Source organism: Ranitomeya imitator, chromosome 5 (assembly GCF_032444005.1).
Source record: "Ranitomeya imitator isolate aRanImi1 chromosome 5, aRanImi1.pri, whole genome shotgun sequence".
Classification (NCBI taxonomy): Eukaryota; Metazoa; Chordata; class Amphibia; order Anura; family Dendrobatidae; genus Ranitomeya; species Ranitomeya imitator.
In genome coordinates, this window is record NC_091286.1 from 218458054 (window position 1) to 218470579 (window position 12526).

Genomic DNA, 12526 nt, shown 5'->3' on the forward strand with positions numbered 1-12526 from the left:
AATTCATTGAGTGGAATATGCCACTTAATGAATTAGGTGCATCTTATAAGCGCCATTCCCCTGTGCCAGAGATATACTTGCCCTCTCCTGGATATCCTCATACCTCAATAACCACACATATTAAGTCTCCCACTACCATTCTACCTATTTATCTTGTCCCTTCTCTGCTGGTGCCCTTCAAGGCTGTGTCCTGGGACCCCTACACCCCTACTCTTCTTTATCTATAGTATAGATTCCCATACCTTTTGCCTGGGACAACTCATAAAGTCCCATATTTTCCCCACTGTCGGTGCTACTGGAAGCTAAGTATTTGATACACTGCCGATTTTGAAAGTTTTCGCACCTACAAAAAATGCAGAGGTCTGAAATTTTTCATCATAGTTACACTTCAACTGAGAGACAGAATCTAAAGCTAAAAAACAGAAAATTATATTGTATAATTTTTTAAAAATGAAATAGCATTTTATTGCATGAAATACTATTTGATCACCCACCAACCAGCATGAATTCTGTCTCTCACAGACCTGCTAGTTTTTCTGTTAGAAGCCTCCTTCTCTGCACTCATTACCTGTATTAATTGCACCTGTTTGAACATGTTACCTGTATAAAAAACACCTGTCCACACTTTAATTACGCTCCAACCTCCCCACCATGTCCAAGACTAAAGAAAAGTCAAAGACCACCAAGGACAAAATTGTAAACCAGCACAAGACTGGGATGGGCTACAAGAGAACAGGCAAACAGCTTGGTGAGAAGCTGTTGCCACAATTAGTGGTAGAAACACAAGATGACTGTCAATCTTCCTCGGTCTGGGGCTCCATGCAAGTTCTCGCCTTGTGGGGTAAGGATGATTCTGAAAAAGGTCAGACATCAGCCCAGAACTACACAGGAGGACAAGGTCAATGACCTGAAGAGAGCTGGGACCACAGTCTCAAACATTACGTCACCTCTCTCCTGTCCAAATCTCATAGTGTTTATCAGTCATAATCTCCTTCTCATCACGTTTCCTTAAACTCATCATCTTTCCTCCATGTCACTCAACCCTCCTAAACAATCTATTGATCACAATAAATTACATCACACTTTTCTCTGCATTACAAGTCTGCTGCTTGAGGGTAACACTTGATTCCACCCTGTCCTTCAAACCATGTATCAAAGCCCTTACCACCACCTGCCACCTCTAACTGAAAAAGCATACATTGTATCATGCTACAACGCAGGCGCCACCGCCTGCATGATGAATGTTATTTTTTTTTCAAACAAAAGCATATTCAGTAGGTAAAATAGGGGGCAGGTCACTGTAGGATCAGTGACCTGTCATTAGCCATACAGATGAATATGTAAGCAGAGCTCCACATAAAGACTCTCCCCCCACAGCATGAGAAACTCATTAACTGAAAACTAGAAATACAGATTAAACAACAACCACAAGATGCATTTCATCAACCCAGGTATCATTTTAATCAGTATAGTGGCACCAACCTGACACTGTCTGTAGTTTATTGAGCACAATCCTGCTGACAGGTTCCCTTTAAGCCACTGTAATAGATTAGGGGCCTATTCTGACTGCCTTGTCTACATTTAAAGGGAAGCTGTTACCTCAAAAATCAAAGATGAGCTGCGGCCACTGGCATCAAGGACTTATCTACAGCATTCTGTAATGCTGTAGATAAGTCCCTGATGTAACCTGAAAGATAAGAAAAACAGGTTATATTATACTCACCCAGGGGCGGTCCCGCTGCGGTCCGGGTCCGATGGACATCGCGGTCCGGTCCGGGGCCTCCTATCTTCTTACGATGACGTCCTCTTCATGTCTTCACGCTGCAGCTCCGGCACAGGCGTACTTTATCTGCCCTGTTGAGGGCAGAGCAAAGTACTGCAGTGCGCAGGCGCTGGGCCTCTCTGACCTTTCCCGGCGCCTGCGCACTGCAGTACTTTGCTCTGCCCGCAACAGGGCAGACAAAGTACGCCTGCGCCGGAGCTGTGGCATGAAGACAAGAAGAGGACGTCATCGTAAGAAGATAGGAGGCACCGGACCGCGACGCCCATCGGACCCGGACTGCAGTGGGTCCTCCCCTGGGTGAGTATAGTCTAACCTCTTTTTCTCATCTTTCAGGATACATTGGGGGCTATCTACAGAATGACACAATGCTGAAGATAAGCCCCTGATGCCGGTGGTCGCAGCTCAGCTTCGATTTTTGGGGTGACAGGTTCCCTTTAAGCTTCCAGATGGTATTAGTAAATCTACTGTAGTATGAAATTTGAGTATAAAAATTCGAATACCATGTATGTTGTAATAGTGCTATACCTAAAATGCTACAATACTGCATTGAAAGGTTTTGGTAAGAAAGTTAATATTCATTTTAAAGAGATAATTAAACTAAATATATTTCATATCATTTTATGGTACATATTTAAGTTTATTAAGTAGATCTAAAGTCAGTCTGGGGGAGCGAAGAAAGCCACTGCCAGAATCATTTGGCAGCATAGTATCTTGCGGCAGAACAAAGGGATCGGGCAACGGAATTCCAACTGCCTAATCCTTATCTCCTCCAACATCATCTATCAGGGGAGAGTCAGAAGGAGCCAATACACAGCAAATGGTCAACCTCCCATGCAGAGGCTGACTGGATCCTGACAAGTTTGTAAAGTGTAAATTTCAGCAAAGTATGTGATCTTTAAAAAATATGTACCCTGTTATCCAGTATCAACTCAGCTTACGGTATATCATACTTTGTTACTTTACAGCAAGCCCATGTTTCAAACCTTTACCCAATCAGCAAATGTTCTGGTACTTTTATACCACTATAGTAACATTTTTCAAGCTATTTATCTCCATTCAACCACTAAATATTAAAGTATACACCCAAGATATGAACCGTGACATAAACTTCAGACCAGGCAGACAATGAAAAATACACAGCACAAACCTTACACGTAGTGCAGTTTCACTTTCTACATTATATCTGCAGTCATCAAGAACAAGAAAAAGAAGGTTTTTTGTATATACCTGTTCTTTTCAGAAATATCATACACATGGCTGCCTGTGATCTTGCCTGTAGAAGAAAAGAAAAAGTGGTCAGAAGTTTAGCACTTGACACAGGAAAGAAGCCTCGAGATCGTAAACGGATGGGACAATATACTAAACTTTTGAATTCCCTCACACGTAAGTTTTTGGGCAGACCTCATGTTTGCATAATGAAAATCATGCGCCCCGCTGCCAAGAATAACAAGAACAGGAAATGAGCAGTGAAAGCTTTTTGCTCTCGACAAGACTGCTCCTCACCTGGCGTTCTCTGCACCTTTCTATCAATGCAGCCATTTAATACAGTGAGGAGGCTTGTATACTCCACCTCATAATGTAACACTGGTAGACAATAAACTGAGACGGTTAGATAACATTGTTCTTCATCCAGAAATTGTAAGAATGGTGTGAAAAAATGATCATACAGGGAAGGAAAAAGTTGATGATCCACAGTTCAAGGAGAAGTGATAAAATCATGAAGTCTTTATTCCATGAAGTCTTTGCACCATATGCATTTCGAAAGCAAGTGCGTTCTTACACTTGGTATAAACCATCTAAGAACGCACTTGTGTTCAAAACGCGTATTGTATTCTCAATTTTCTGTGTCGACCATATCATAGATGTTTGTTTCCTGTATTTTGTATTTTTCTACAGATTTTTAACTCTTCTGGAATAAAGACTTCATGATTTTACCACGTCTCCTTGAACTGTGGATCAGAAGCTGGATCAACTGTTTCCTTCCCTGTATCTAACTAACGCCGTGCGGTGACGTGGATCGCGGCCTTCTGTGCAGATCGAGTTACATTGAGGAGTAAGCTGTTTTTCCTTTTTTATATTAAAAAAAAAATTATCATACATTATTATACAATATACAATGGTAATAAAAAGAAGTAGATAGGATTTCGACATTTCCGTTGGCCATATATTAAAATTCAAATTCACTGTTTAGTTTCGTCATACCTTATACTTTCCAACAGTGACAACTGAAAGTACAGATATAGTGATTGACAGTTTTGAATTATCCTCTCTGTAAATGGTCACTTTGATATTGCTGCACATGATCACAAAATTATTGCATTTCCTCTTATAAATTGGCCAAAAAAATAAAACCGGACCTAAAAAAATACAAAATGTTTGAAAAGGGAATCAAGAAGAATTACTAAACTTTGGGTACTGCTCTAATGGTGATTGGTGATTAATATGTCACTAATTTTAGGATTATTAAAATGTTGCAAAAATTTAAAAATTTTATGCAAGTGACTGGAGATCTTGTCATGATTTCATGACCATTAATAGATTCAATTCTGCAAATGGGTTGTCATAAAACCAGTCTACAGCCTAAAACATGCCAGGCTGGGAGATCACAGTGAATGTGCAGTAGGAGTAATCAGATTGACATCAATTTATGCAATTTCCTTGTATTTTGCTGACTAAATTTACATTATAGGCAGCTAAAGTTTTAAGGATGTGACCAATACAGCGGACTCGGAAAACCATCACATGATATAGTTAGATAATTATTGTTCACATTCCAAAATAAAGACAGCAAAAATTAATGTGTATAAGTATTGACATAAAACTCATTATTTGCAGATGCAATATTCAGAAGTCTTCCGTGTTGTCACAGGGGTTAAACAGATCATTGTAAAAGATCTGTAATGTACTGGGAAAATGTAGTAATTCCATAGCTGAACTTTCTTGAGAACCACATCAACACCTTTTTCAGCAAAGAAGTTGTGGAGAACGCTGTTGGTGCATACTTATCGCCTCTTGATGTAAAATATTCACAGAGATATACAACCTGATTTAGGAGGCCTAGTGCGGAGAAGATGAAGAAATCTTGACATAGGAGCTAAATTGTAATAAAACCAGTAACTTATGTTTAAAGGACATTGATCAGTCGCTCATCTGAGCGCAGTGTCTGTTGGGGCATCTGGAGGTCAGAAACCCACATCGTGATCACGTACCCTACGAGGAGGCCATTCATTGGGTAATGATTTCTAGTACAAAGATATACTTTTCAGTAATCACTAATAATCCTTAACCCCATCACCCCATGGGCGATTTTCTGTTTTAAATCCAAATACGGTGAAATTGCAAAAAAAAGTGCAATTCCACAATTGTTTTCTGTTTTTTTTTATTTACTATGCTGACCTGGTATTATGATTCTCCGAGGTCAGTACGCAGATACCAAACATGTATAGTTTATTATTTCTTTAAGTGATTTAAAAAAATTCCGAAATTTGTATGAATATTTTTGGGGGTTTGTCGCCATTTTCCAAGACTCATGATGTGCTCATTTTTTCATGATCTGGGGCTGGGTGAGGGCTTATTTTTTGTGCCCTGAGCTGACGTTTTTATAGATATCATTTTGGGGTAAGCACGATATTTTGATCGCCTGTTGTTGCATTTTATTGCAATGATGCGGCGACCACTATTTTATATAGCGTCAAGAAATGATACAATGCTGCACATAGACTCCATTACTCAACACCCTAGGTTAACACTTCGATTTCTCTACCTTATGCATATGCATGATAGGAGCCAGATGAACATATCAGTATGTTTATGAGTTGTGAGAAAAAAAGGAATAAACAGATAAAAAAGAAAGTACAGGAAGATTATATAAACTATGAAAGTATTACTTGAATTGTATGGCCTCGAAGCAGGGTATGTGACACAATGGGTGACATTCTAACTACTTGTGTTTTTTTATGTGCATCAGCAATATTATCTACCCCCTATTTCAGGGGTCTCTAACACGCGGCTCATGAGCCGCATGCGGCCCATGAGACAACAGAGCTACCATCATGATCACTGCTGGGTCCTGGGGACCACCAATGTCAGCGATTCTATTCATTTGAATGTATCTCGGCACAGACACCAGTTCTCTACTATTACGAGACACCAGCCAATCAGAGGCCAGAGGCTGAGGTTGGAAGGCCGGTGTGGGCAGCGTGTGATGTCACTGCCATCCACCATAGAGGCTGCGGAGGAGAATAATGTTCACCGAGGGAGCTGAGGTCAGGTGACAAGGATTTTTTTTATGTGCATGCTGATCAGAATGGGGACATTACTACAAAAAGGGGACCAGGATGGGCACATTACTACAAAATAGGGACCAGGATGGGCACATTACCTCAACATGCTGACCAGGATAGGCACATTACTATAAAATGGGTACCTGTGATTTACCTTGCGGCGACGGAGTGTCGCCACAAGGTAAACAGACATGATGCATTCTAAAAAGACGCGCCGCATGTCCGGAAACGCAGGGTCGCCGGATGCATGTCCGCACGCATAGTGGAGATGGGATTTCATAAAATCCCCTCCACTATGCTGTAACATCTGGACGCTGCGGGTTTAACGCTGCAGCTGTATGCAGCGTTCAATCCGCAGCGAATCCAGATGTCAACTGAACGTAGACACATACCCTAAGATGCTGACCAGGATGGGGACATTACTACAAGATAGGGACCAGGATGGGACATTACTGCAAGATGAGTACCAGGATGGGGGCATTACTATAAGACGGGGACCAAAATGAAGACATTGCTACAAGATGGCGACCAGGAGGGACACAATACTACAAGATAAGGACCAGGATGGGAGCATTGCTATAAGATGAAGACATTATTACAAGATGGTAACCTAGATAGGCACATTACTTTAAGATGGGGACAATACTACAAGATGCGTACCAGGATGGGGACATTGCTACAAGATGAGGACCAAGTTGTGCACATTACTATAAAATCAGAACATTACTACAAAAAGGGGACCAGGATGGTGGACATTACTACAAGATGAGGACCATGATGGAGGACATTACTACAAGTTGGGGACCAGGATGGGAACATTACTATAAGATGATGGTCCAACATATTATATGGTGCTATTTGTAAGACAAAATTACTGTATGTGGCCAATTAGTGGACACAACAAGGAAATACAAATTGTAAAAACTTAAATAAAATCAAAATAAAGTATGAGAAAAAATGTTTTACACTAAAAATGCTTTTTTTATGTATAAACTAAAGTAAACAAAAAAGTGCACGTTTGTTATTGCAGCACCCAAAATGACTAAAGCTATGTAACTACCATAACCCATACAATGCGTGCCATTTAGAAAGCATTAATAAAAAAACCATCTCGTCCTGCAAAGGATGCAGCCCTCCAAATTCACATTTTTTTCTATGAGCGGCCCATATACATAGCCGAGTTTAAGATTCCTGCCCTATTGCTATAGCTGTATAACATGTATGAAAATATTGCTTGGGTAGAATTCTTACCCGTGATCCTATCTTACAAAGCAGTAGCGTAGGTACCGGGGGGCAAAGGGGGCCATCGCCCAGGCCCGCGCTCTCAGGGGGCCCACCCCACAGCACGCGATACAGTGACATTCTGCGGCAGAGCAGGGAGAATCGATCTCCCTGCTCTGCCACCCACCCAATATGTGGCCCCTGAGCAGGCGGGGGGCCCGATGCCAGCAGTGGGCCCCTGCCCATCATCGCAGGTTCAACTGTATCGGCTAGATGCCAATACAGCTGACCGCATTGATAAGAGAGGGAGCATCTGCCTATGTGGGGCTGCATTATACCAGAGTCTGCCTGGGGGTGTATTATATTAAAGTCTGCCTATGGGGGGCTGCATTATATCAGAGTTTGTTTGGGGGTGCATTATATTAACGTCTGCCTATGGGGGGCTGCATTATATTAGAGTCGGCCTGGGGGTGTATTATATTGAAGTCTGCCTATGCGGGGCTGCATTATATTAGAGTCCTGACGAAGCCAAAGCGGTGAAACGCGCGTCGAGGCTCTCCTGCATCCTGTCAGCACGCCTGCATTTCCCTGCAATCATGTCCCAAGGTACTAATATATAGCCATGATTGGCAGAAACAGATTTTTAGTTACCCTGGGTCTATATTAATGTGTCAGTGATTTATTATTCTGGGTGTCCAGTGGACCGCTGTTAGGCTATGAAGCCCATTAACTTTATGTTTCCCAGCATGGTCTCCTCGGCACCCTGACTATTGTATTCATGATTGGATGACATTGTATACTGCAGGTGTTGCACCAGGATTGTTGTGCTATCAGTGCTTTTTTTGTCTGTGTGAATTTATACTTTTCTATATAATAAACTTTGGATTGATTAATCATTAACCCCTATTTGGTATGGATTTTGCGCACAATTACATTGTGAACGGATTTATATTTTTCATGATACTTTTTCACTGATCCATTGCTTTGTTTTTTGGTTTATATGTTATGGCTTAGGGGCATGTCCTCTGCTGGTCTAGAGGATCCTTTTTTGTAGGTTTCATTATATTAGAGTCAGCCTGGTGGGTGCATTATATTAAAGTCTGCCTATGGGGGCTGCATTATATTAGAGTCGGTCTTGGGGTGCATTATATTAAAGTCTGCCTATGGGGGGCTGCATTATATCAGAGTCTGCCTGGGGGGTGCATTATATTAAAGTTTGCCTATGGGGGGCTGCATCTATATATATAAGAGGCATCATGATTACTCGCTAATCCCACCCCCTGCACAGTAGCTCCGCACGCACCACATCACCACACATAATCCCGCCCCCCACCCTATTACCACACACAATCCCGCCCCCACCACATTACCACACACAATCCCGCTCCCACCCCATTACCACACACAATCCCGCCCCCCACCCCATTGCCACACACAATCCACACCACATCACCACACATAATTCCGCCCGCCCACCACATTTCCACACATAATCTTGCCCCCCACCACATCACCACAGATAATCCCGCCCTCCACCACATTACCACACACAATCCGCACCACATCACCACACATAATCCCGCCCGCCCACCACATTACCACACATAATCCCACCCGCCCACCACATCACCACACATAATCCCGTCCACCCACCACATCACCACACATAATCCCGCCTGCCCACCACATCACCACAGATAATCCCGCACCCCAACACATCACCACACGTAATCCCGCCCCATCACATCACCACACATAATCTCGCCCCCCACCCCATTACCACACATAATCCCGCCCCCACCACATCACCACACATAATCCCGCTCCCCGACCACATCACTACATAATCCCACCCACCCACCACATCACCACATATAATCCCGCCCCCCAACACATCACCACACGTAATCCCACCCCCCACCACATTACCACACGTAATCCCGCCCCCAACACATCACCACACATAATCTCGCCCCCCACCCCATTACCACACATAATCCCGCCCCCCACCACATCACCACACATAATCCCGCCCACCACATCACCACACATAATCCCACCCCCAACACATCACTACACATAATTCCACCCCCCACATCACCACACATAATCCCGCCCCCCACAACACTACCACACATAATCCCGCCCCCCACATTGCAACACATAATCCCACCCTCACCACATTACTATACATAATCCCGCCCCCCACCACATTACCACACATAATCCCGCCCCCCACATTATTACACGAGGCTCCGTCCCCACATATTACCACACGAGGCTCCATCCCCACACATTACCACACGAGGCTCCATCCCCACACATTACCACACGAGGCTCTGTCCCCCCAAATTACCACACAAGTCTCCATCCCCACACATTACCACACGAGGCTCCGTCCCCACACATTACCGCACGAGGCTCTGTCCTCACACATTACCACACGAAGCTCCATCCTCACAGATTACCACACGAGGCTCCATCCCCCCACATTACCACACGAGGCTCCGTCCCCACACATTACCACACAAGGCTCCATCCTCACACATTACCACATGAGGCTCCGTCCCCACACATTACCACATGAGGCTCCGTCCCCACACATTACCACATGAGGCTCCCTCCTCACACATTACCACGCGAAGCTCCGTCCCCACACATTACCACATGAGGCTCCGTCCCCACACATTACCACACGAGGCTCCGTCCTCACACATTACCACACGAGGCTCCGTCCCCACACATTACCACACGAGGCTCCGTCCTCACACATTACCACACGAGGCTCCGTCCCCACACATTACCTCACGAGGCTCCGTCTCCACACATTTACCACCTGCGTAAGCGCTATTGAATGTTGTCATTATTTACTTTAGTTTAATCACCAGCAGCGTTAATTAGATAGCAATGAGCGTGCCGAGCGTTAGCTGGCTGGAAACACCTAGTTATATTAGAGTCTGCCTGAGGGGTGCATTATATTAAAGTCTGCCTATGGTGGGCTGCATTATATTAGAGTTGGCCTGGGGGGTGCATTATATTAAAGTTTGCCTGTGGGGGCTGCATTATATCAGAGTTTGCCTGGGGGTGCATTATATTAGAGTCTGCCTGGGGGGTGCTGCATAATAATAGAGTCTGCCTGGGGGGGTGCATTAAATTACAGTCTGCCTATGGGGGACTGCCTTATATTACAGTCTGCCTATGGAGGGGTGCATTATACTATATTGAGGTCCATCTGGTGCATTATACTATATGGAGGCTATCAAGGGGGCCATCATACAGTGTTGGAGTCATCAAATAGTTTGGGGGATACTAAGGGGTCAGTATATATACAGTGAGGGGGCATTATACTGACCTGTTTTCTAGGGCACTTGCACCCAGCATTACTATATTCTAGAGGGCTGCTTTAGAATTTAGAGGGCACAGAGAACCACACAACAGGTGCAGTAATAGGGACACATACGGCAGCAGCGGCTCAGTATTGGGATATCAGCAGGATGAGGATTTTGTGAAGGTTGCGAATAGATAGCTACAAACTATCAATAAAGCAGTTGTTCTAGAGAAATATGAAGACATGACTCTAGTCTACAGAGGTCATTGTGGGTGAGCAAATAAGTATGGTAATACATATATTTTTGCTATATAAAGAAAGAGAAATGATAGAAATGTAACATACTCTCAGACTTAAGCCTCCATTATAAATTGCTAAGTACCAGCTAGGATGCCTTCCACTTGAATAACCAATGTGCCATTAAGACACATTAACGTTCTGGAATATTTGTGAAAATAAGCTCTCCTTATTTTACAAGGTTAATGTATTAAAAGGAATGAGCAAACTAATGAAACCCAAATATTATTGTAAGTACTTTGTGTCCACATTTATATTGGCTGACAAAGAGGAAGAAAAGTACATAAGTTTTATTGGTCACTGCACTGTTGTCCAAAGCTGGACCCATTATAAGACGCTTAAAAATGACTTCATTTCCTAACCGAAATCTGGAAAATCTGATAATAAAAGCAACTTTAAGGGCAGAGATGCTGCTTTACACTTAGTACAGAAAGCAAATATATCTTAAAATTGAAATTCTGCAAATAAATATAACACAATCAATTGACATCATATATACCTGGAGGCTTCTGTTACATAACTTCTATTACATAACAATAAGGGTGAACTGAGGTGAATAGAGATGTGTAAGAAACGAGGCTCCTTGGGATAAACAGGGGGACCATCCGGAGTGGGCACACCTTGTCGCCGTGGGATGAGTTTTACGCTTTTTTAATAAAAAAGAGTGTCAATTAAGTATCGTATGTTATTTATATGTACTGCCATTATTTATTTATCTGCTTAGTACATGGTATTTGCTCATTGTTTTTATAGAAGATTTTGTCTGTTAATGGCCAGTGTGAATGTGCACCTACATTATTGAAAATGCACCAGGATAATGTAAAACTTGGATACAGTGTAATGGGTATAAAACAATATATATGAATAGTGATGAGGAAACGTTCTTGGATGATGTCTTATCCGAGCATGCTTGAGTGTTATCTGATCTGTGAGTGCTCGTATATTATGTTTGAGTCCCTGTGGCTGCATGATTTTTGTCTGTGAGGCTTATTTTACATTTACCGTGATTTTAGCGGCCTGTTTTAGCGGGCCGTTTTTGAGGGCCGTATCGCCGTAATTTTCCAGGACTGCTGCAAAAACGGGCCCCAAAAATCTTGCAGATTGCCGTTTTTCTAAATTAGAATAGTAGGGAAAAAGTAGGGACCAAAAAAAGGCGATCCGCAAAAACGGAATTCACAGGGCACCGCAAAAACAAGCGTCCGCAAGCTGTGAAATAGATCAAGCAAGCTTGATTTTTTTTTTACGACCGTAAATACGGCCCTCACGGCCTTACAGCATAAGGCGCTTCTACGAATTTTTGCGACCCGTTTTAGCGGCTCCATAGAAATTTATTGGGGCCGCAAAAACGGGCCGAAAAAACACAGCAAGTGTAAAACCAGCATTAGACAGCCGGAACACAAGCAGGAATGGCCTGTTTATTAGGGAATCCCAACGTGTTGAGGTTGTCTACAGCAACAAATCATGCAGCCGCGAGTACTCGAACATACTAGCACTCCAAGGGGCTCGGATAACACCCGAGCATGCTCAGATAAGATGTTGGCCAAGCACGTTCGCTTATCACTAAATATGAACCAAAATGGCAATTACATGTAAATACCGTAAGTAGTCAATTGC

The 12526-nt window shown here is 43.1% G+C and overlaps 1 protein-coding gene across 2 annotated transcripts in view; it reads right to left on the minus strand.

Annotated features, from left to right (window-relative positions):
- Nucleotides 1–12526, minus strand: part of HIVEP2 (HIVEP zinc finger 2) — a 262554-nt gene that overhangs the window by 45243 nt on the left and 204785 nt on the right. For both annotated transcript variants that reach the window (XM_069725902.1, XM_069725903.1), the window contains one exon: nucleotides 3011–3056. The gene's annotated coding sequence lies outside the window, so the exon portion shown is untranslated. The remainder of the gene's footprint in view (nucleotides 1–3010; nucleotides 3057–12526) is intronic.